Raw genomic sequence first — 23824 nt, forward strand, 5'->3', positions numbered from 1 at the left:
TTCCCACCATTTCTCTTTTCCACACCTGCTAATATTAAACCACTTTGGTTTAATTTGGTCATTTTTTTATGTTTATTATGTCAATAAAGCATATTTGACTTAATTTTCATGGCCTGTTGAGTCCATGTTACTAAGCAATCCATAGGGCCTCTTAAACTACACTGTTTAAAGCAGCCGTCCCTAAATTGTTTTTAATTACATTGAAAGTAGTAGTATTTCTGAGTTGGGAGAGGATACAATATTCTAATTAATAGCATTATTCTCATTTTAAAGCCCTATCTGGACAGGATTAGTATGTCAGGGGGTCCTGGGGTAATTTTCTCTTTTACAGGGGTCCTCTGTGATTTAATTCCTGTCTGGAACGGCCATGTTTGTGTTTTTCTCAGATCTCCTCTGAAAAAATAACAGGCTGTATTACCTACTGCTTTTCGCATGTTTAATAAAATAGCTATTTGTCCACTGCCACGCACCATAGTTACACTTTGAGCATGCGTTTTCACAGAGAACCAGCGAGTGGAAATGGAGGAGCTACTGAACGCAATGTCATGTGACCTAGTAAGCCAAAAAAAATAAATACCTCACTGGGCCTTCAGTTTTTCATCTTCAGTCCAGATGCAGGAGTTTTATCACTGAGTAGAAGTGTGAAATATTTTTCACAGACGTCCCCCTGAGAAACTAATTCTGTCCAGATAGTGCTTAAGTCATTCTAAAAGCAGTGGTCTGGTTGGTTTTTTAAATTTAATTGACAGTATTTCAGAACTGACCAAACTTAACAAAACACTATACTCAAAAACATAATTTTACTTTTTTACACAGCAATTTGTTTACATTAAAACTCTTCCTTATGCTCTGTGCAATTATACATTCTCATCAACGAGGTCTCTAAATCCCCAAATCCCCAAAACTCACCAACGGTTGCCTGAAAATAAATGTGCAGTTGTTTTGCCAGTGGTGTTTAATCTGTCGGCCACAGTCCCCCAATGAACCATTACAGAATCCAGTATTTCGATTGTAATTTGGCTCATTCTAATACTACTTTTAAGGAGACTTGACAACCCACTCTATACCCCAAGACTCTTGGCAGTCATTAGCACTGCTGTCAGATCAGAAGTCCACAGTGGTATGAAAAGGTTTGGGCACCCCTGATAATCTTCATGATTTTTCTTTATACGTCATTGGTTGTTTGGATCAGCAATTTCAGTTAAATATATCATACATCTCTTCCAATGAAATCTCACTATATTCCTCACAGTAGAAACTGACAGCTGAAATCTCTGAGAGAGCTTTTTGTATCTTTTCCCTAAACCATGATGTTAAACATTCTTTGTTTTCAGGTCATTTTAGAGTTGTGTTTTAAGGCTCCTATGTTGCCACGCTTCAGAGAAAACGCAAAGAGGAGAAAAACTTACAATTGGCTCCTTAACCCTTTATCTTAACCTGGATTCACCTGTGTATGTAGGTCAAAGGTTAATAAACTTACCAAACAAATTAGTGCTAAAGGTATTCTAATCAATAAAACCACAAGGGTACCCACATTTAGGCACCTGCCTAATTTAGTTTAAAGAATTACTGAACACATTCTATAAATTCTATAAACTTCATTTCACTATCCCTGTGTTCATCTGCTATATGATATATTTAACTGAGATTGCTGATCTGAACAACCAATGATTTATGAAGGAAAATCATGAAAATGATCAGTGTAATTGCCATCGAAGTAAATAAAAGGGGTGCCCAAACTTTTTCATACCACTGTAGATACAATATTTTATTCCCATATAGATTTTACATCAATGTTGAAATTACTAACAATCTAGTACAATTCTGACCTTTTTGGTGTTTGGATAAAAAAGGATTAGTGTAAAGCTGTAAAGTATATAATTTAAAAGTTAAGTAAAAGTATATGTAATGAATCTAAAATGTACAATCTACACTAAACGGTTAACAGATCTTTTTGCAGGCTCTGGAAGCTTTTATGGTCATCTGAAAAGGTTAGGAACGTTAGGAACCCACCCACAGGAGAACTACTTCTCTGGTTCTCTAATGATCCTTTCAATGCATGCTCCATTAACTTTTATCATCTCATTGGTAATACATCAAGATAATCTGTTCAATTTTTCTGCCACTGCACACACATTCAGAACACAAGTGAGAAACTTTTTTCATCAAAGTAACACAGAACACTATAACAATACGCAACATCAATATGCAAAACACAGGTTTTCATGTGCAATTGGTGTAAATATTATTTGCCGATTTTGTTAAATATTTATTATTTTTAGGCAGTTTCCTGGACAGAGATTAATCCTAGCCATTGACTAAACACTTCGGTTTATGAATCAGTTTCTCTGATTTTGCTATTTGTAGGTAAAAAGAACATTGTTGGTTTATTCTATAAACTACAGACAACATTTCTCCCAAATTCCAAATAAAAATATTGTCATTCAAAGCATTTATTTACAGAAAATGAGAAATGAGTTAAGAAATTAATATTTGGTGAAATAACCCTGGTTATTAATCACAGTTTCATGCATCTTGGCATGTTCTTCTCCACCAGTCTTACACACTGCTTTTGGATAACTTTATGCCACTCCTGGTGCAAAAATTCAAGCAGTTCAGCTTGGTTTGATGGCTGGTGACCATCCATCTTTCTCTTAATTATATAAAATAAAGGACTTAATAAAGGACTATCATATTTCATTTTTACATTAAAGATAACAAAAATACAATTCTATTGATGTTTAAAATAAATGTGTAAATAATTTAAAGGTATCACATTTTTTAACAGAAAAGAGAGTAAGAGTTATAAACACTTTTTTTCATCTCAAGCCCTGTGATAAGAACTTTATTTTTCTAACTGAATGTGGAAGTGTGAAGGACAGATTTTAAGTTCACAGTCAAATGTGACTCACAAGACATTTTTATCTGCACCGTGACATTTCCACAGTATCAGGAAGGGTCTCTGATAAGTGAGGATGGTTGGAATGGAAGAGGAAACATTATAATATCCTCTTATTTTAATGTGATTTAATAAGATATGACTCATTTTTCAAAGCAGCCGGTGCATTGAGATTTTGGAGATGGACAAAAGTCATTACATTTTGATGGAAGAATGTAGTCCTTTAAATTATATATTAGGATGTGTGCTTAAAATAACAAACTAACCAGATAAAAAAACAAGGTAAATGGGAGACCTTTAGAAAAGTGCACATTGACATGCCAGAAGTCATGGAAGATGGATTAGTAATATGTACCATGACTTTTGGCATGTTCAGTGGCAGCTACAGAATGCTGACTTGCACAAGTTGCGTTTGGAGCTTCTTACATTGATTATGGGTTGTGATTTTTGGATGCGAGTCGGTTGTCCGTTTGCATGATCATTACCACCCACTGCGCTGTCCACTGTGGGTGTTAATGTCTTTTATGGTGTACAGTACCAGTCAAAAGTTTGGACACAATGAGTTTTTTTTTTTTTTACTTTGTTACTTAACTTAATTTGAAGAGATTAAAGCTATACATGAATATTATTTTTATTTATTTATTATTATTTTTTTAAATATATTTTCTCCCCAATTTACAAGGTCAATTTCCCAACCCATTCATAAGGACTCCCTCTATCACTAGTGATGCCCCAACACCAGGAGGGTGAAGACTAGCACATGCCTCCTCCTCCTTTTGGAGAAAAGAGCAGCGACTCAGTTCTGATACATCAGCTCACAGATGCCTTGTGCTGAGTAACATCACCCTTTGTAGTGATGTGGGGAGAGAGCGCCATCTATCCACCAAGAGAGAGCAAGGCCAATTGTGCTCTCACAGGGCTTCCGAATTGAACCGGTGAGGAACATTTAAACGATTTTTAAAACAAAAAGTGTTAAACAAACCAGAATATGTTTTATACTTTATATTTTATAACAGTTAGTTCCGAGTCTGCAATATGATTGGGTGAGAGTCGTATTGTAACCGAAGCTCTCCGTGTATTACTCCACCACATGCAGGTAAGCAAGCAATGTTGCAGCACTTACAAGCCAAACAGTGCAGCTACACACATAGCAGCAATGTCACTATTTTAGCTTGTGGAGTGATTATAACCAAACAGATTGTATTTTTTCATCCCCTTTAACTCAAAATCTTTTAATAAACAGCCATAATGGAATTGTAATCCCAATAATAAGCTCAAGGTTTCTGCTATAACATATAATATTGGCACTGCTCAGGACAGCACATTTTATTACACATTATAGCACTCCCTCTCATGTGTTATTGCTTAATTCTATTAAGTATGGCTGATGATGATGATTTGCATACTCTTGGTATTTTTTTCAGTGGCCTCATGAGGTAAAGTCACCTGGAATAGTTTTCATAGCGTTTTGAATGAGGTCCTACCACAAATCAACCATCTCAGTTGGGTTGAAGTCAGGAGATTGTGGAGGACAAGCCCTTTTTTTTGTTTACTGCGTAATTACATGTGTCTTAATTGTTTTGATTATAATGTAGACAATAAATTCAAAAAAAAGAAAGAAAGGAAAAAAAAACACTGAATGATAAAAGGTGCGTCCAAACATTTGACTGGTACTGTATTCCTGGTCCACACAATGTATGATGTGTACACAATCACACACCAACCTGTACTCGTTATCACGGCTCCCTCAAACTCTGGGTAACTCTGTTTGGCAAAACTTCATGATCAATTTACAAACTCCTATCCCGTGACTTTTGGAGGTCACTCATACAGGTGCAAGATAATCCAAATCAAGATCAAAGCAGTGAGAATACCCTGAGGCTGAAGATATGATATCATGCCAAATGATGTTACTGTTTCATGTGCGGGTCACACTTGATGAGGCAGAGCGGCGATATTGCGACGGGTGAAAAACTGGATGATGTACACAGTAATAGGGAAGCAGAGGCCAGCCAAATGACCTTGTGATGGCAGTCTGCAGCTGGCTGAGTAGATTCACCTGACCAGGGTACAGTCATTAAAAGTATTACAGGCCGACAGACCTCGGTTATAACACGAGTTGTCTATTAGCGGACATCGTGCCAAGCAGGAAAAGAAGGGTGGCATGACCCCTTTCTGCCTCCCGCCGCTCAACACCCGGTCCTGTGACGAGCTCTCGGCACGGAGACGAGAAATGAGTTTCATTTCAAAAAATGGGACACCAGCAGGCAGGCAGGGAGGGGTGGAGGAGAAGGAAGTGTGTGTGCTGCTGGAGGGCTATCTAGAGCCAAACAGAACATTGTGTCCTCCTAATTTACAACAAAGTGGCTTCTTTGCAGTTCCTCTCAGCGGGTCTGCTAAGTCCTTTCAAGCTTGGAAAGATGCACATGATTCATGATGTGAACACCACTGCTATGAACACCTTCCATACTATATCATCTTAACTGACCACAGCATCATTTCATTTCAATTTAGAGCTTCAATTCAAAGTGGCTACAGTGGCAAAAAAAGAAAAGAAAAAAATCTTAAACCTCAATGGATAAATAAATCTTAAGAGAACACTGTAAACCCACTATTTGTCTGAAATCAAATAACTAAGCCTGTTTTATGTACAAATTGAATTTTTCCAAACATTTCTCAACTATTTTGAGTTAAGTGAACATACACATTCAAACAGAGATCTTTGAGTTGAATCAACCTAGAAATAGTGAGTTTATTCTGTTGCTATTAACAGCTTCTTTGATATTGGCTTCTGGCTCATTCTAATGACATACTGGGTGTGTCTACCATTTTCTAATTTTCTGACACTCACCTTCACTAACTCTTCAATCTATAACATTTTCTTTTTTCATCTACTTTTCTAAGTATTAAAAAAAACATAATTACATAAATATAAATCTACAATTTTTGTTCCCCTGTCCATCACACTCAAAGTATAATTATTATGCAAAGCAACTGATAAAACAAAAAAATAATATTCTATCATATATGTTTTGTTCTGGTTAAGTTGGCAGAAATTATATTAACTATGTAATTCTTACTAAACCCAATGAAGGATATAGTACTTGAGAAAAAAAATAATTGAAATAAAATATAGAAGTTCAGGAAAATCTTAATTTAAAATATATATGTATACATACTTTTTAATACAAGTTTAAATTGTATGACATAACCATAACGTGTCTTAGGTAATCGGTTACAACAAAAGTTTAGTGGAGTTTAGTGAACTTATTGTGGTTTACAATGTAGGGTTAACTAAATAATTGACAACTGTAAATATATATGGAGTTCATGACATGTAAATCGGTTTATACAAGGTCATACTGCAGTGTTTTCTCTAACTATAGTTTAAGTATAGGATTCCAAGAACATAAAGCCAAAAAGATGTCTATGACTATGTGCTAGCTAATAAAACAGACAGGGCAGCGTGAAGACTCAACTCACACATGCACTTTATTCAGTCTGTCATCAACTTAATGAGTAGTTCAGCTCAGAAAATCAACAAAGATTTACAGCATTATATACATTTAGCCAACTGTTAACATTTACAGCTAAAATATTCCAGCCAAGAAAAGACTGGAAGCCGTGTCTGCGTCCCTCATTTCAAAATAAGAGCATAGATTCTTGTAATTACATGGGCCACTACTACAAGTGTATGCAGTATAAACACTATACTGCGCTTTGCTTCTATGTCTGCTGGGATGTTTACATGTTTACAAGTTTGGTGCTCATTAAATATTTATAAAGTATAGTTTTGTAAAAGCTTTTTTTTTAAAGTTTTTTTTTTTTCGTAAAGCAAGACCAGAACACATTAAGTCTATTTAAATTATGCAATGGTGAAAAAAGTCAAATTTAATGAAAACCTGTGAGAAAACATGTTTGGTATTTTGCCTTCAGCCAAATGTTTCGTTTTGGCCAAAACTCAGGAACTCAAGGAACACTATTTGAGAAGAAACAAGCCTCAAAATATCAGCCAATCCTGGATGCAAATGTCAAACCATCTGTCCACATCTACACCAGGATAATGATGAAGTTTCTGGAATGGCCCTCTCAGTCATTTGCCCTCAATATAAAAAATCAAACATGTGAACAGACTGTAATCAAGCTTTGCAGCAGAATGACCCAAGAGTATCTCAGAACTAGAGGCCATCTGCTAAAAGGAGTGGGAAAAACTCCTTAAACTATTAAAAGATTTTTTTTAGGGTGGCTACAAAAACATTTGCAAGACGTGGGGTATTTACAAAGTTCTGACTCTATAATCCTGTTCACAACTGGTCACTTTATGTGAATTGAATTTTGATTAGATTTTAGATACATGCATTTACACCTAGTCATCAAATGCATCCCTGGTTAGTCAGTCTGAAGTACAATTGCTGTGTGGGAGTGTTTGTTGAATGGCACTTACTACTGTGTTTTTTCTATTGCACTGGTAGTGTTTTGTTTTGTTTTTTGGTTAAAAATTGCATTAAAGGTGTCATTCCATCTTTTTTCATTCATTTAAAAAGTTTAGTTCTGGTCTCTGGTATGAATGAATACCATGTGGGCTGTTGTTTGAAAAAAAAAAAGTTCTTAGGTGATCCGGTATAACGCTGCTTCAGTCTGGAGGAGTGGAGGGGGCGAAATGATAGGATTTCGGATCTTGCTCATGAATATTCAAACATGCAAACATACCGCCTCTGATTGGCTAACAGCACTGCGAAGCAGCGAGACGGACAACCTATTTTAATGTGGTCTCTTCCACACCAATTCCTGATCCACTGGATGTAAGTGAACAGGTTTAAACAGTTTGTTTAGTCTGTTTTAAATGTATTTCATCCTGATAATTATGTAAAAAAATGACAAATGTGTAATTTGATTAAAGGTGCACAAAAATGTTTGGCGTACAGAGTTTATAGACTCATATCCCAATAATCAAATTTCCACTCAGTGTTGAGAGTAAATTGATGATTTAAAGAAGATTTAAAGATGTGCACAATTTGTATTATATTATCTTTCTGTAGTTGAATTGGACTGAATTGTTCCCAGAATAAAAAAATAAATGCTACTGAATCCAAGATCCAACTAACTCTATAATAATAATATATCATAATAATAATTGATATATTCAGTAGCAGTTTTTTTTCTGTTGCTTTTTTGGGAGAAAAATGTAAATGAAACATATATAACTTTATAAAACTTAACTTTTGACTTACTACTTTTTTCTCATCATGACTTTGATTGCTAGTCCCATTACACAGCTGATTGTGATTGCTCAGACATAAAGCCCAGAACAGAAATAGCAAGAGTAATCACTTGAAAATTGGGCCATGATATTATAGGATGTGACATGTTTCATTTCCCTGAAATGTGCATTCAATTTATACTGGGGGAAAGTTTAGACATATGCTCTTTTAAACAATGACAGATTAATAACACTATTTTTGCTTGTCTTACACAACAGTTGGGACCCACATAGACTTTAATGGGTTAAATGCAATAGGTATAGCAATGGGTATAAAGTGTATTTTGTAGCACTTCCTATGAATCCTGTGATCATACTGCTTTATTAATGCATTTATTATACATTACATACAGCTCTGAAAAAAAATTAGGAGACCACTTCAGTTTCTGAATCAGTTTCTCTTTACCTTTTTGCTGTTTTTGGCAGCTATATGTTATGTATGTTGCTATGAGTACTTATGAGTTATTATTAAAGCTTATGAAGGTATTATGTACACTATTTAATATAGTGCATTGATGATGCATTATCAATATAGGATTCATAAGCAGAGTTAATTTGTATTTGTATTTTTTTGTATATTTGTAGACCTTTACTTCTGATTCTCATGTTTGTTTTAGTTAATGACAGGAGGCCTACAATTAGTTAATAGACAGCTTCCTGTACAGTATCAAAAGCGGAGTTACCCCCTTGGTGTTAAAAGTATAAATTTTTTGACTATCATCAGGCATACCCATTTTCCATCTCTCTGTAATTATAATTTCCATAATTAACTTCAACCCTTGCTGTTTTTATTCGCCTACCACTGTTTCAAACCACGTTTGAAGACTTTTCAGACACAATCATAGAAACGTCTGGAGCAGAGCAAAGCAAGGCAAAGGCAAGCTAATCAAGTTGAATGAAAGACAAATGGAACCAAAACAATCTGTGTGTGTGCACAATGAACGCTCCTGCTGGCTGGTAAACACAGTATTTTGGCCAGGAAATGAAACTTCGTCTAGGCGATGTGTGAGCTTACCACTGAGCTTTGAACAAGGCTGCGACACTGGTTACATAACAGGCTGTATACAAACAAACATTCACAGAATGTAGTTTATCCACATATTTGTTTCCAGCTTTTCTTTTTTGGACAAAACCTGTTATAAACAGCAGTAGTTACTATTTATTCTGGAAAGCTAATGGGACATGCTGTACTCTATTTCTCTGCATATTGAGACTAAAGTGTTTTAACAGGTCAAACTAGAGCTAAGAGTTAGATAGCATATGTGCATATAAACTAAACATATACAGCTCTGGAAAGAGTTTCTTTGATTTTACCAAATTGAAAACCTCTGGAATATAATCAAGAGGAAGATATATGATCACAAGCCATCAAACCAAGCTGAACTGCTTGAATTTTGGCACCAGGAGTGGCATAAAGTTATCCAAAAGCAGTGTGTAAGACCAGTGGAGGAGAACATGCCAAGATGCATGAAAACTGTGATTAAAAACCAGGGTTAGTCCACCAAATATTGAATTCTAAACTCTTAAACTCTTAAAACTTGTTTTCTTTGTATTATTTGAGGTCTGAAAGCTGTGCATCTTTTTTGTTATTTCAGGCATTTCTCATTTTCTGCAAATAAATGCTCTAAATGACAATATTTTTATTTGGAATTTGGGAGAAATGTTGTCCATAGTTTAGAGAACAAAACAATAATGTTAATTGTACTCAAACATATACATATAAATAGCAAAATCAGATAAACTGATTTAGAAACTGAAGTGGTCTCAACTTTTTCCAGAGCTGGAGCTAAACTGCTGTTGTCTATGTCTGGCTATACATAGTAAATCTTTAGCTTATATTTATGTGCATTTTTATAACATTGTGGCTGATAAGATGATTAAACTGCTGCTGCACCATTTGTAGCCACCATGTGTTTTGCTTACCTAAATCTAGGCCAGTCACGATAATTACATTATTGACTTATTGTACAATAAATGGACATAATCTCAGTTATTTGTGATATTGTCTATTGTGTTAATTTATATGTTTTTTACATGTATAACAGTGAACAGCATTTTAGCCAGCGATGCAGTGACTAATGCTTCAATAACTGTGTTTCCATACACACAGTGTGGACTGCGGTAGGTGAATAAAAAAGCATATATTTCCCAAACTATGATTAATTATAAATGTGTTTTTTTTTTTTTTTTTTAAGTGTATGAGTGCTTTCTATTGAATGCTATTATATTATCATTATGCAAGTGCCATTTGAATATTCTTAAAATGACAATAATATAATTAATCTCAATCATTTCTGGGACGATCTATTGACCACAAAAATCCTCTAGCTCTTTATGTAATTTCTAGAGATCATGCTGAGAGATCGGTTGAGAGTCATGTAGTGTAAAATGTCCAGTGTGTTTATAATCTGCTCCAACTTTAAAAGTTGTGTTGTGTATCTAAGGCTTAAATGAAGAAGGTCTCTTCAATACTGTCAAGAATTCCCAAGAGTCTTGATTCTAAAATCAATGAAACTCACACAGAGAGAACTGGTTTCTGGTCGAATAAGCAACCAGAAGAAAAATCAATGTTGCTACTGTCTTCCTTTAGAAAAGACAAATCACACAATGCTTATAGGTGAAAGTCTGCTGAATCAATCCCGTTCGTTCAGCTGTCGTATAACAATTGCTCACTAATGTTCAGTGGATTGAAATGCTCAGGTAAGTATTAGTATTAGTAGATAAAAATTAAATCAAAATAGCTGAATAACATCTGGAAGAAACTTATTAACAAAACAACAGTTGAGCTTTCATATGAACAGTCTAAATAAATGAAAAAATGAAGACATATGCTGCCATACCTGCTTTGCATTAAAACAAATAATATTTACCTCATGCTGAATAACACTGCACTCAGAACAGACTGTGCTTTTATTGTGCTTTTGTCTTGGAACACAGAACAACTCCCAAATACTTGGCCAAATGGTTTCCGCTGAGCTATTCACTTCATTTCGCCTCCAGACTGTTTTCAGCCAATTCAGTGCAACATCTACACAACTACAAAACATACACACCATACAACAGGAGACACATGCTGCACAAGTAGCAGCTATTAAATGAAAAGCTGTATCTTAAATCAACAAGACAACTCACCCGTGTATGTATGTGCACATGTGTATGTGTGTATCATGTGTAAAGGATCTGGTACAATAAACAGAAGTTGTTCCCTCTGGAAAAAAAAAATAATAATGTGAATGGGGTAAACATTTGAATATACTGTACACAGTACTGTGCAGATGTTATAGACACCTATTCGTCTCTAATAGAGTGAACAGTGAGTGGACTCTGTGTTTAAAAACTCCAGCAGCACTGCTGACTGAGAGAATGACCACATCACCCTAATATTACCCAAATATAATCTCTGTGGTGGTCCTGTGAGGTCCTGACCATTGAGGAACAAAGCGAAAGGAGGATAATATATTATTGTATAATAAAGTATGCCAAGAAACAGATACAGAACTAAAATTTGAAAAAAAAATGGATAATGGTTGTTGAACCAAGACGTTGCTCATAATATTATGCTTGATTGGTGTAAATAGATATTTAACAGGACCATCTTTTCAGAAGGTGGAAAAACCTCTTAATATTTAATGCAAGTCATTTTGGTGTGTTTCTACACAATATAAAGGAAATGAAGATACAGAAAATACATGTATGTATATCAAATCAAGCTGAACTGCTTGAATTAAATTAATCCAAAAGCAGTGTGCAAGACTGGTGGAGGAGAACATGCCAAGATGCATGAAAACTGTGATTAAAAACCAGGGTCATTCCACCAAATATTGATTCCTAATCTGTTAAAACTTTATAAATATGAACTTGTTTTCTTTGCATTATTTGAAGTCTGAAAGCTCTGCTGTGTTATATGCAAATATGAGTGGTGTAACAACATTGCCCTTGGGGTTAAATTCTGTGGTGATGCAAGCACACCCACACTACACCGAATCCTTGGGCAAGACTTCCCCTGACATTCGCCTACCTGTGTATCAAGATTTAATGATGTACTCAAGTTATTCTGGTTAAAATTATCAGCTAAATGCTCTAAATTAGGGATGTGCCATATCGTATCATACACAATATGTTCATAAACAGTCTATTATTTGCTGTTATACAAAAGTATATAACAGTTATAATGCCATTTTTGTAGTTTATATGCTGAAATATTGTGATACTAGTTTAGGAACTTATCGTCCAACCCTACATGTAAATGTACCTCATATTTAATTGCAGTGTAAGACCCTGGATTATATATGCTTATTATTGGTATTGGTTCCTAGGTGGTTTCTAAGGCTAGGACCAGCAGACTGAGGAACAGCTCCATCCACCAGGCTGTGGAGATGCTCAACTCTTTCCCTGCTCTACCACACCTGCCCTTCTCCCCCCCCCTTCTTTCCTATCAATACAGTACTGGAAATTTTCAAAAAGTGATATGAACTCAAACACCCCATTCCTGCACTACTGCTTATACCTGCACTATCATACTCACTTTAATTCCCTCTACAACTGTGACCTTAAAAAAAATACACTCATTCACTTTACAAGCCTTAAAGCTTTTATACCACTATATTGTTTATAATGGTACTGTCATTTCTTCTTTAATCCACCTATCACTATTGCACTATTGTCTTGTGTCTCTTGTCTTATGTATGTCTATATCTGTGACCTTGTTTTATTGTACATTTATTGTCTTTTATTCTTTTATATATTTATATTTTTATTGTGCTGTACTTGATGTAACTTTGGGAAGGAGAGTAATGTAATTTTAATCCTTTGTACGTCCTGTACATATGCAGTATTGACAATAAAACTACTTGACTTGACTTGACTTTCATGTATATGTGTAAGCATGTGTTCACACTGGGTCGTAAATTGCTTGAGGAAAGTCCCTTTGTCAGCTCCACTGAGGTGGGATGTCACATACTCCTCTAAGGTAATGTTTAGATAATGTTTAGGTATATATTTATATTTGGTAAAGAAAGTTAATCTTCCAGGCAGTGGCCCCTGGCCTGGATCTGAATAAATACGAGTAATTTCTCAGGCAACGGGAGAAAGAACGTGGGACTTCGATTCTGAACTCTCTCCCCAGGCAAACCAGGAAGCTTTATTTTCTGATACTGTCTTCTTGTTGTAATTGCTTTAACAAATGTTTAAGCCTCCCTTTTTCTGCATCTTCATTGCATCTGTTCCCATACACAAAGTATTTCTCTTTATCTGGACAAAAGTCCTCTAAGACCTGGTCTGAAGTGCTTGATTCAGGCCTGTAAGGCTCAGCACTCACATTTCAGATGGCCCTAACCATTTGGTTTGCATAATAAGGCCACCTGGACATGTTCACCCTACTGCAAGCAGCTTCTATAAAACACGAATGCCAGCTCAGAGGGGTGACTGAGCCTCCACCTCATGAACTGAACAGCCTTCTGCAGTGAGCGTGAGTCACTCTTGCCTTAATCACCCGGTCAGACGTTCAGCCTTCTCACCTCACGACAGTTATCTCCTTTTTTCCTCTCCTTTTTCTCAGACAATGAGGGTCTTCTGTCTTTACCCTGCTGCACACAGCAATGCTCAGACTGAGTTAACATAAAATAAAAAATATAATACAGGGCATCAGCAAGACATTCCCACGATACACAACATTTATCTAGATAAACATGGTCACAGTCAATATGAAGCAGTACAGTGGGAAACCCCTAAAAACTACAACTCAATGATCCCATACTAAATACTGTGATACTGTAATGGATAAAATTGAACGAATTAAAAATGTCCTGTCCCTCATATAAACAAAAACAACTAACACCTTACACTCTATAGACCACTGCAGTTTATGCCCATATTTGGGGTTTGAAGGCAGTTGGTTCATTAGTTGGATCAGCTAGGCTGTAATATACTGTAAAAATATGACCGAAGTTAGCCAGTGTCACGCCAAATTAAGTCCGCTCGCCTTCTGAGCCATTGTGCTGTGACATCAGTTCAGTGAGCTGTAGCATTAGCTAAAAGATAACATTATTTGCAATACGAATCCTAAACAATCTCACAATTCAAGGGTTTTAAATGTTCTAGCAGGCTAAGCGCTGCCACTATGATTAGGAGATTGCCGGTTCGAAACCTGTTCATGTAGCTTGACATTGGCTACCGGAGCCCTGAGAGAGCACAATTGGCTTTGCTATCTCTGGATGGGTAGATGGTGCTCTCTCCCCACATCACTCTAAACAGTGATGTCCACAGAACAAGGCGTCTGTGAGCTGATGTATCGGAACCGAGACGCTGTGCTTTCCTCTGAGCGCGCTGTGATGCTACTCAGCAATGCTGCATCAGAAGCAGTTGGAAAAGAGGCGGTGGCTGACTTCACATGTATTGGAGGAGGCACGTGCTCCACACCCTCCTGGTGTTGGAGCATCACTAGTGGGAGTCCTAATGTAGTAATGCTGTTTTTTTCCCTTTCATTAAAAGTATCAGGAAATCAGATCTGGCTGTTTAGACTAAGCTACACTGAAGTGTGTATGAATCTAATTATGACAGCATGCATACAGACAAATCTGACTGTTCACATTTATGTCACATGCTCACAAAATCTAGGACCACATAAGAAACTGACTCAGATCTGATTTAAAAAGACTGAATGTCCACACAGCCCTGAAATAAAAAAAAATATATATGTCATATCAGGGTAAAAAATCTGATTTGAATCAATTCAGGCAATGTGAACACAGCAAAAAGCCCAGGCACTTTAACAGTGGTTGCTACGTTTAGACTTGCCTTTTCAGTACAGGACCAGAAAATATGCAATTTTGTGATATAAAAGCTTTCTGAAGAGGGGAAATGAAATATGTGTGGTCTGATCTAGGGTAAAGTATGCTTTGTGAAAGAAAGCACTTTGCTTTTCCAGCTAGATCCCCTTCTGTCACATCGCAGTGGCGGCTCACACAGTCTGGCACATAATGGGAGGAGAGCCTCCGACTGTCTCGCAGAAAAGCCCATGCTAGAAAAGATGCAGTGGAGGACACCACATGCTTAATATCCTTACCATCAACTCTAACTAATGGCTGATTACATCTAATTCACTCCTCTTATTGAGCTCTAAGTAAGGTGTTTTCACATAAAATAAGCTGTTAATTTGAACTGTGGTCTAAATGTGTGAAAAAGCATCAGACACCAGTGACACAGCCGCCGAGGAAGGACTTGCAGCTTCGAGAGCAGATTCCAGGTGACAGTTAACATAGTTACCACGGTAACAGCCCTAAAACTCACTTACTGCAACACAAGTAAAAAAAAAATGATTGAATTACTTCATCCACACCCCAGCCAGACACAAACATTCTCAGACATGAACATAATTCATCTTTAAAATGTGTTGGCTAGTTTACTGAAGCTAGAATACACTGAAGTGTTGTAGGAATACAGCTGTTCGGCTGCTCTAGTTGAACAAACTCAGCACTGTAGACAGATATCATGCTTATAGTCATGTCAGAATCATGTCTCAGCAGTGCAGTTTGGCCAATTACTTTAGAATAGCAATGTGAATCCACTTCATATTTAATAGGTGCACAGTTAGACATGCTGAACTGGCTTTTTCTCTTGATATTTTAAAAGGTTATTAAAGCTAGATTTATACTTGATGCATTGCAACTTGTACTCTAGTCTAGGGCTGCACGATATATCGATGTGAGCATGTGCAATAGTCACATCGCAGGATTTTTCGATTTCACTTAGCGTTCAAATTAATTTTGCAATGTTTTGATTCTTGACACAAGAAGCAGATACACAGCATTGTCTCTGTATCTGTGTAAGTGACAGGCTGCTGCTGCCTGAGAAGCACAATGAGAGAGGGAGGGTGATTTTGTGCAAATATTTCCAGTTACAGCTGAATTCGTGCTTTTAATCCCAGAAAAACGCTCTTATTTACCTTTTAAAAAGCCATTTAAATGCCTGATTAAAGGGCTAATTACTGTTGTTTTGCTGTTTTCCTTGGGTTTTGAGTGCTCAGCAAATCACACTGGTTCAACCACTACACATTGACCACAGACTGTGCTACATGGTCGTGCAACAAACAATTAATTTAAAACAGATGATCAACTGCTTTAATATTGGTGTTTTTTGTTTTTTTTTGCACTGCTACTTCTTATTATGGTGGATATTGTGGTTTCTGGAAGTATAATCAAGTCTAAGACATTTGTAGCATTTGTATTAAAAGATATGATTACACATTTTCCAATACATTTTACACTACAGCTCCTTTCCACTGTAGGCACGGTTTACTCAAATACTAATAACAAATGCCTCCCATGTACTTGAAGAAGAACTAAGAAAATAGTGCCGCTATAGACATGTATGATGCTCTTTTCATTAAAAAACTTCCAAAAAAGGAATTCATGGACAAAAAAACCCTACAAATAACAAATGTCTGCCATGTACTTGAAGAAGAACTGAGAAAATAGTGCCACTATAGATACAATTATGCTGCTCTTTCCATTAAGGAACTTCCAAAAAATAAATCAATGTACAAAAACCCTTACAAATAACAAATACCTGCCATGTACTTGAAGAAGAACTGAGAAAATAGTGGCGCTATAGATATCCATGCTGCTCTTTTGGTTTAAAAAAAAAACAAAAAACAACCAAAACCCCTGTAGTAATAAAGTACACAGTAATAATTTAACATTGTACTATGTTTAGGTTGATAAATAGGGTAATGTTTGGTTAGGTTTAGGTTGGGAAAGTTAGAAAAACCTTTAGGTTGAGATGTAGGGTAAATTTAGGTTTAGGTTAAGGACACTGGATGCTCAGTAACATTCTCTGTTCAAATGGTTTGATTTTTGCTTGTCTGGGCTGTGTGTGTACTAAATATAGTCCAAATCACAAATTACTCACTGTACAGATCCTGACATGATAATTCCTCTTGGGACCAGGCTGTTTCCACATGGTTCATCATGATTAAGAGGATTATGTTACCCGAACAAGACTATTTATTTGGAAAATTACTATGATTCCTTTTGACACATTTTATATATTACTGTAACTGACACACAATCATTGTTAATATCATCAAGCTACACTTTTACTCTCTTTAAACATCATGGCTACAGCTATGTTCAGTGTTTAACCACCTACACACCCACCAGCTTCTGAATAAGTGTGGAAATTGGCATAAATGCCAGGTAGGTGTAAAGAGGGCAAATAATTAAGTTTTTAATTCTAAAAATCCCAAAACCCCGTGCTGAGAAGCAGAAGCAGAAAATTGTCAGGTGCCATCCTTGACAGCAATTTAAAAAGATGTGGTTGGCTAGGTTTCTGTGATTCAGAGTGAGCACCCTCTCAGCCTTCACCCTCTCTCCGGAGCTAGAGCAAATAAGCAGCCATTGCTTATCACCTCATTAAAAAGCGATAACGAAAGGCCCACAAAGAGAGCAGAGGGTGAAACAAGTCAGTAATCTCCTAATACAGGCTGGTCTATAATGTCATAGATCATATTATAAACAGAAAGTGCAGCTTTTCAATTGTTCAAATTAACCCAAATGTGTCAAAAACACAGTAGACAGTGCTACACTGTGCAGTGAGACAACATCATTAAAAATAACTACAGGTGTTTCAGTATGAGGCAAAAAAGTGGATTGTTCCAACCTGTAGATTTTCACTTGCTGCAGAGAAGAATAAAGGCAAAAATCTTTTGAAAGTTGCTGAATTACACGCCTGGCAAAAAGGTTTCTACAAAATGAACCTTGCATCTGTATAAACTATAACCATAATGTTAACTTAATCTGCCTCATTACATCTGATTGCATAAAATGAGAAGAGAGAAAGCATATAAAAGATCTTTAATTATTAGGCAATAGGGTTGGACATACAGCCCTGGAAAAAAATGATGAGTTTCTTTGATTTTATTAAATTGAAAACCTCTGGAAGGAAGGAAGACGGATGATCACAAGCAATCAAACCAAGCTGAACTGCTTGAATTTTTTGCACCAGGAGTGGCTTAAAGTTATCCAAAAGCAGTGTGTAAGACTGGTGGAGGAGAATATGCCAAGATGCAGGAAAAACAGGGTTATTCCACTAAATATTGATTTCTGAACTCATAAAACTTTATAAATATTACATTTTTCTTTGCATTATTTGAGGTCTCATACTCATTTTCTGCAAATAAATTATTTGGAATTTGAAAGAGAAACATTGTCCGTAGTTTATAGAATTAAAAAACAATGTTCATTTTACTCAAATATATACCTATAAATAGCAAAATACGAGAAACTGATTCAGAAACTGAAGTGGTCTCTTAATTTTTTCCAGCACTGTATACTCAAACAGAAGCAAAACTTGTGATCCTGTACAAATATGAATGTTGTGCAAATACTACATTTTTATTAGCAGTATGAATGCTAACAGAAGAATTTCCAAAACAACTTTATGAGATAAACACAAAAAATATTTTTTGGTATAGGTAAAAGTGAAAAGATTGAATTCCAAATAATTTTTAAATAGTTTCTTTTGGTGTATTTATCATGAACAATTATGAGACAGTGTGAACAACAGCTAATGAATTGGTATTATGCCAAAAAAGGCACAAAAAAAAGATTGCAACAATTTTTATCACTAGTGTTGTGTTTTATATATTATTTATATATTTTATATATATATTAGTTAATCAAATAACCCATCGTGATATCATCAAAATATTGTAAATGTCTGTAAAAGACTATTATTAACTTTATATGTCCAAATTCAATATTTGTCGTACAGTTACTAATGATCAAATGAAACTATTTTTCTGCTGTTTAATCAAAATGCTCCTCCTCTTGCAATTACTGACACTCTAACTAAGCACATCAAACTACTCAACGTAGCCTCCTCCTTGTCATTATGAGGAATAAGGTGGATCAAGTAAAGGCTGTGTAATTCTGTTTAAACGTAAAATGTTTTTACCCAAAGCATGATCATACAACTCTGCTCAAAGAGTCAAGGTCAGATTACAGCAACTAATTAGTAATGCTTCTTGCCGGTGTGTGTGTGTGTGTGTGTGTGTTTGTGTGTTTGTGTATTATTCATGTCCATTCCCAGAAAGCAGATGGGTTCCACAGCAACATCACCCTTAGCCAATCTTCAATATCCTTTGCAGCAAGAGTTTAGTAAAGTGGGCAAATGATAGAAGTCACACAGCATGTGTTTGCGTTGCAGGAGGCCAGCAGGACCCTCAGCTTGGACAAGCAATCAAGGATCTCTCACAGAGTTGGAGCTCAATAAGCAATAGGGCTGATTGGGGGTGGTGGTGGGGAGGGGGTGAGGTTAGGAGGCTCTTGCTTCCACTGTGGAGATGATTAAAGATATGTGTGTGCTTAACGTCCAAGTAAGCAGGGAGAGGGGAAAAGAAGACATCGCTTGGCAACTCTAATGGAAAACTGACTCAAAATAACCTCAATGAATATGGATCAGGTTAAGGCAGTGGTCCCTAAATCTCTAGATGCATGATTGCTTAAAGGAACATGCTTTTGGCAAAAATTAAAAACAGGAAAATAAAAAAAAAATGTCACAATATGTATGTTGTAATATACATTAATATAACAGCTGTAAATCTCCAAAACTCTTAAAAAAGCTGTAAAACCAAGGCTACTAAATGGAGTTTCTTTAGGCATTCAAATCTGAGCCTTTGGGGAATAAATATCACAGCGATTTACTAAGTAGATAAATGAGAATATTGCTAAAACAGAAATGCACAAATAACTCATGGAAAACAGATTTTAAATAAGTTCTTTCATTTCAAGCCAATCAGGTCCAATCATGACACACAGGTTCAAATATTGCTTTCAATATTCTGAAATGCCAAACCCAAAGTTTAGTTGAAAAAACAAGTCGTTCAGATAACACAAAGCCCTTTTCCACCAATATGGAATGCAGACGTCCCAAAACGTGGCAGGAAATGCGGAGACTGAGCCTTCCAAAATGAGGAAATATAGAACTTATTTCACCTCTGACTACTCTAAAGTATATCCATGTCTGTTAAAAGTAAAAAACAATGAAAGTCTTGCCTGCAGTACAGTTTGTAATAGTCAATTTAACATAGCCCACGGGGGACTGAATGATTGCAAGTGGCATGTTAAGGTAAGTTAATATTATATACTTACCTCAACATGCAAACATGCCTATATGTAAATCCAGATCTGGGGGCACCTCTATGAATTACATTTTTGGAACTTTGGATGTCTGGGAATGGGCTCTGTTTTAGTTTGCACACCTATTTTTTTGAATCGTTACGTGCATTTCCACCAACAAAAAAACATATTCCATTTCAGCTGGAACCAAATAAGAGTTCTTTATCACAAACCAAGAGCTGTTGTGCAACTCCCTCAGTTTATGACATATTCTGTTATGTATCCTTGGTTTCACTAAAACCGGTGCAAATGCGAGTTGGTATGCTGAGAAACAACTAAGGTTCTTATAAGCCTGAACAGGTGTTTCAGAACCAGTTCCAGCTATTTCAATCGAAAAGGGCTAACAGAGATTTCTGTCCTCAATAGGTGGACCACTGTTTGTCTTGCCTGACATTGCCAAACAGTTTTATAAATGTCCATTTGCCAGTAGCCAATATGTCATCAACATTTCTTTACATAACTAATTTAGTTTTTTTTCTGAAATGTTGTAATTGTAACCTGGGAAGGCCTAAGGGCCGAAACGTTTGTGTTTTATCTGTGAGTCTAATAAATACATTGGATATTATACGAGTGCTGTCCGATCCTCTTCAATTTTAAGTAATTGTAACCTGGCTAATGCAAGCTAATATTAGAAGAGTCCTGGTGTTGAAGGACCAAACATTCTGCAACCAAGACTGCATTTGCAGTCCCATTAATGTTTTGAAAGCAAACTGGTAAAAAATACATGAATCAAGACAAAAAAAAATTACTTTTGGGATAGCAAAGAACATCATACATCATGAATCGGCAATTTCAAAGGTCCTGGATGGCCAGATTCCTGCACAGAGGTTTGCTTTTTTTCTGCTCAGGCACCCCTTCAACTCATAAGGCGCACTTAAAATCCGTTAATTTCCCAAAAATCATCTGTGCGTCTAATAATCCGGTGTGCCTTATGTATAAATTCTACTAGTCAGGTTGTATGGAGCAGTAAAGCCACTTATACAGGAGTTTCAGTTTAGTTCTTTAGCAGTATTAGCATTTGTCGCTAACCGTGCTAAGTGCTTGCTCTTTGGCCATTCAGAGGTGAGTATTATCAGCCTGTAGCCTTCTGCTAACCCCGGCTAGCACTGCTGGAGCAGCATTAGCACTACCCACTAGCGGTTAGATGCTTATCCTAATGCTCCAGCTTCAGTGGAAATTTGAAAATCTAAGCTTACTGTTAATAAAATAAAAAGCTTCACTCATCCAAATAAACAGTTTTTGGAGAGAAATCTGTGTAGATTAACATCCAGGGCTCATTTGACTTATCAGACTCGCCTGAAATGTTTTTTTTTTTTTTTTGCTTAGCTTTACAGCTCTCACCACCAAGCTGTGAGACCTGCTGAATTAGAAGGAAAACATGTTCCTCAGTAGAGTTGCATAAAAATGCGCCTTATGATCCATTGCGCACTATTGGTGCGAAAAATACGGTTTCACCAGGTTTAGAAGGTTTGTAAGAGCAAAGAAAAAACAGCAAACCGTACTGGACTCTGGCCCCTGTTTGTTCACTGTTCTTTCTAGATATATAAGCATACCCTCCAACAGTCAAACACAGACAACAACCATACAAAGCCGCAAATTATTTGTTCAAGTTTGTTTGTTCAGTGTGGTCTAGCTTTTACCATTTACAGACATTTTCTTTATATAGAAAAACTATAGTGGCTCTCGTTGTCACTAATCTTTACAGCCATAGTGGAATGCACAAGTAACCAGCACTGTCTTCCCTTAGTCCTTAGGATGAGGTAAACTAATGGCAGCGTAGCGGAGAGCGCCTCATACCTATGCTGAATGACCTCACATTCATTTCTCTGCCATTTCTATATGAATTGAGTCATCTAATGTGGGGGATATAAATGTCATGGGACTAGAAACTCAGCAGTAATACATGAAAAAAATATGAGAAAGTAAATAAATAAATAAATGGAGAGCTCTATGAGTCACGTTGATACACCTACCTCTGGCTCTCTCTCTGTGATTCAATGCTATTCAAAACTCAATGCCAACAAACCATCACTGGCAGCTTTTTGTGCTTTACTTGCAAAAAAAAAAGAAAAAAAGAAAAACAGGGAAAAAAAAACAAAATCGCTTTACCAATTTTTTTTATTTTTTATTTTTTTTAGTCGACAAAACAGGACTTCATGTTGGTGTTATGTACGGTTTGTCTTGGTTTTTTGCCTTTGAAAAGCTGCACCTTCCACTGACGAGTGTGGGAAAGTGTTAGGTACTCCAGAGGAGATAAATGAGAAAAGGCACTTGTGATTTTTGTGAGATTACACTGAATTAATGGCAGCACTACAAAGGGTATTCTCAGGAGAACACAACTCGTAAGGAAAGCATGGATTTCTAATGTTCACAGTAATGCCTGTTGAGCGCAGATCAATCAAACAGCAATTACTGTATATGTATACACTGTTTTTATAGAGGTGTGCGATCCTTTCAGTCTAGCACTGGCCATTGATCAAAATGATAAGCATTAAAGGACTGCTCCTGATTTCGAGATGAACCCTTCACTTGAGGGGTTTCTACTGGAGTATCAAGATGTATTTTAAAGAACCCTTCACTGAAAGGTTACTTATGAAAATGAATATCTGACACCCTTAGATTTAAGACAAATTGCTTCACACTGGTTCACACCTTTTGGTCATTATAGATTCATTATAAATCTATAAACTGATTCACTGTTTAATATATCAATTTTAAACCAATCATCGTGTACAAAATTGGTTGATAAGACTTGTGTTTAGTCTTAAAGTCTTAAAGCCAATGCACTCCCAAAGGACATCAAGTATTGGTGATGGGGAGTCTCAAGTATGTATTTGCTGTTGGTGTAAAATGATGGATGACACTTGAGACACTGAAGAGCACGACTCATTCATGGCAACTGATATAAGCCTATAAATATTTATCAAAGCTTAATTCACATAACAAGTTCAGTTTTTTTTACTATGCACAACAAACATGAAAAAGCACCTTTGAGACTAGCGATACTTGATGCAATAAGCTTATTTAAATGTTTATGCATGTTTATGGCAGCTGACATTTAATGCTTTTATAGATTTATGGAGACACTGTAAAGACTAGCTACTGCAGCTGCACTCTTAAACTGCACGAAGAAAGCTATCACTAAAGCTAAAAGGTTCTTAAGCTACATTTGTTTTTACAAAATATAATAATAAATTAAACTGGGACCATGCAAGGGAATATGAAGGGAGTCACATCGTGTAAAGTTACATCTACAGCAGTTTTGGGATTCTTCTCAATCCCTCTAGATTATGTTGTTTAAGATTAAGCTACATTTAATTGACCAAAATATAAAACATATTGGGTTTGCTAAAGGCTCACATCACCTGGACTAAAGGTTCTACAGTTAATTGAAGGGTTTATTCTGAATACTCAGCTTTAGGTGGAGTTTCTTTGAGTTTTAGCTACATTTCGTTTACAAAAAAAAGAAATAAAGAAAGACAATTAAAA

The 23824-nt window shown here is 36.2% G+C and overlaps 1 protein-coding gene across 4 annotated transcripts in view; it reads right to left on the reverse strand.

The window, feature by feature from the left end:
• The window catches only part of LOC103044346 (cAMP-specific 3',5'-cyclic phosphodiesterase 4D), a 140264-nt gene that overhangs the window by 81670 nt on the left and 34770 nt on the right, over positions 1-23824 (reverse strand). The window lies entirely within an intron of this gene.

Source organism: Astyanax mexicanus, chromosome 16, assembly GCF_023375975.1.
Source record: "Astyanax mexicanus isolate ESR-SI-001 chromosome 16, AstMex3_surface, whole genome shotgun sequence".
In the NCBI taxonomy this organism is placed as follows: Eukaryota; Metazoa; Chordata; class Actinopteri; order Characiformes; family Acestrorhamphidae; genus Astyanax; species Astyanax mexicanus.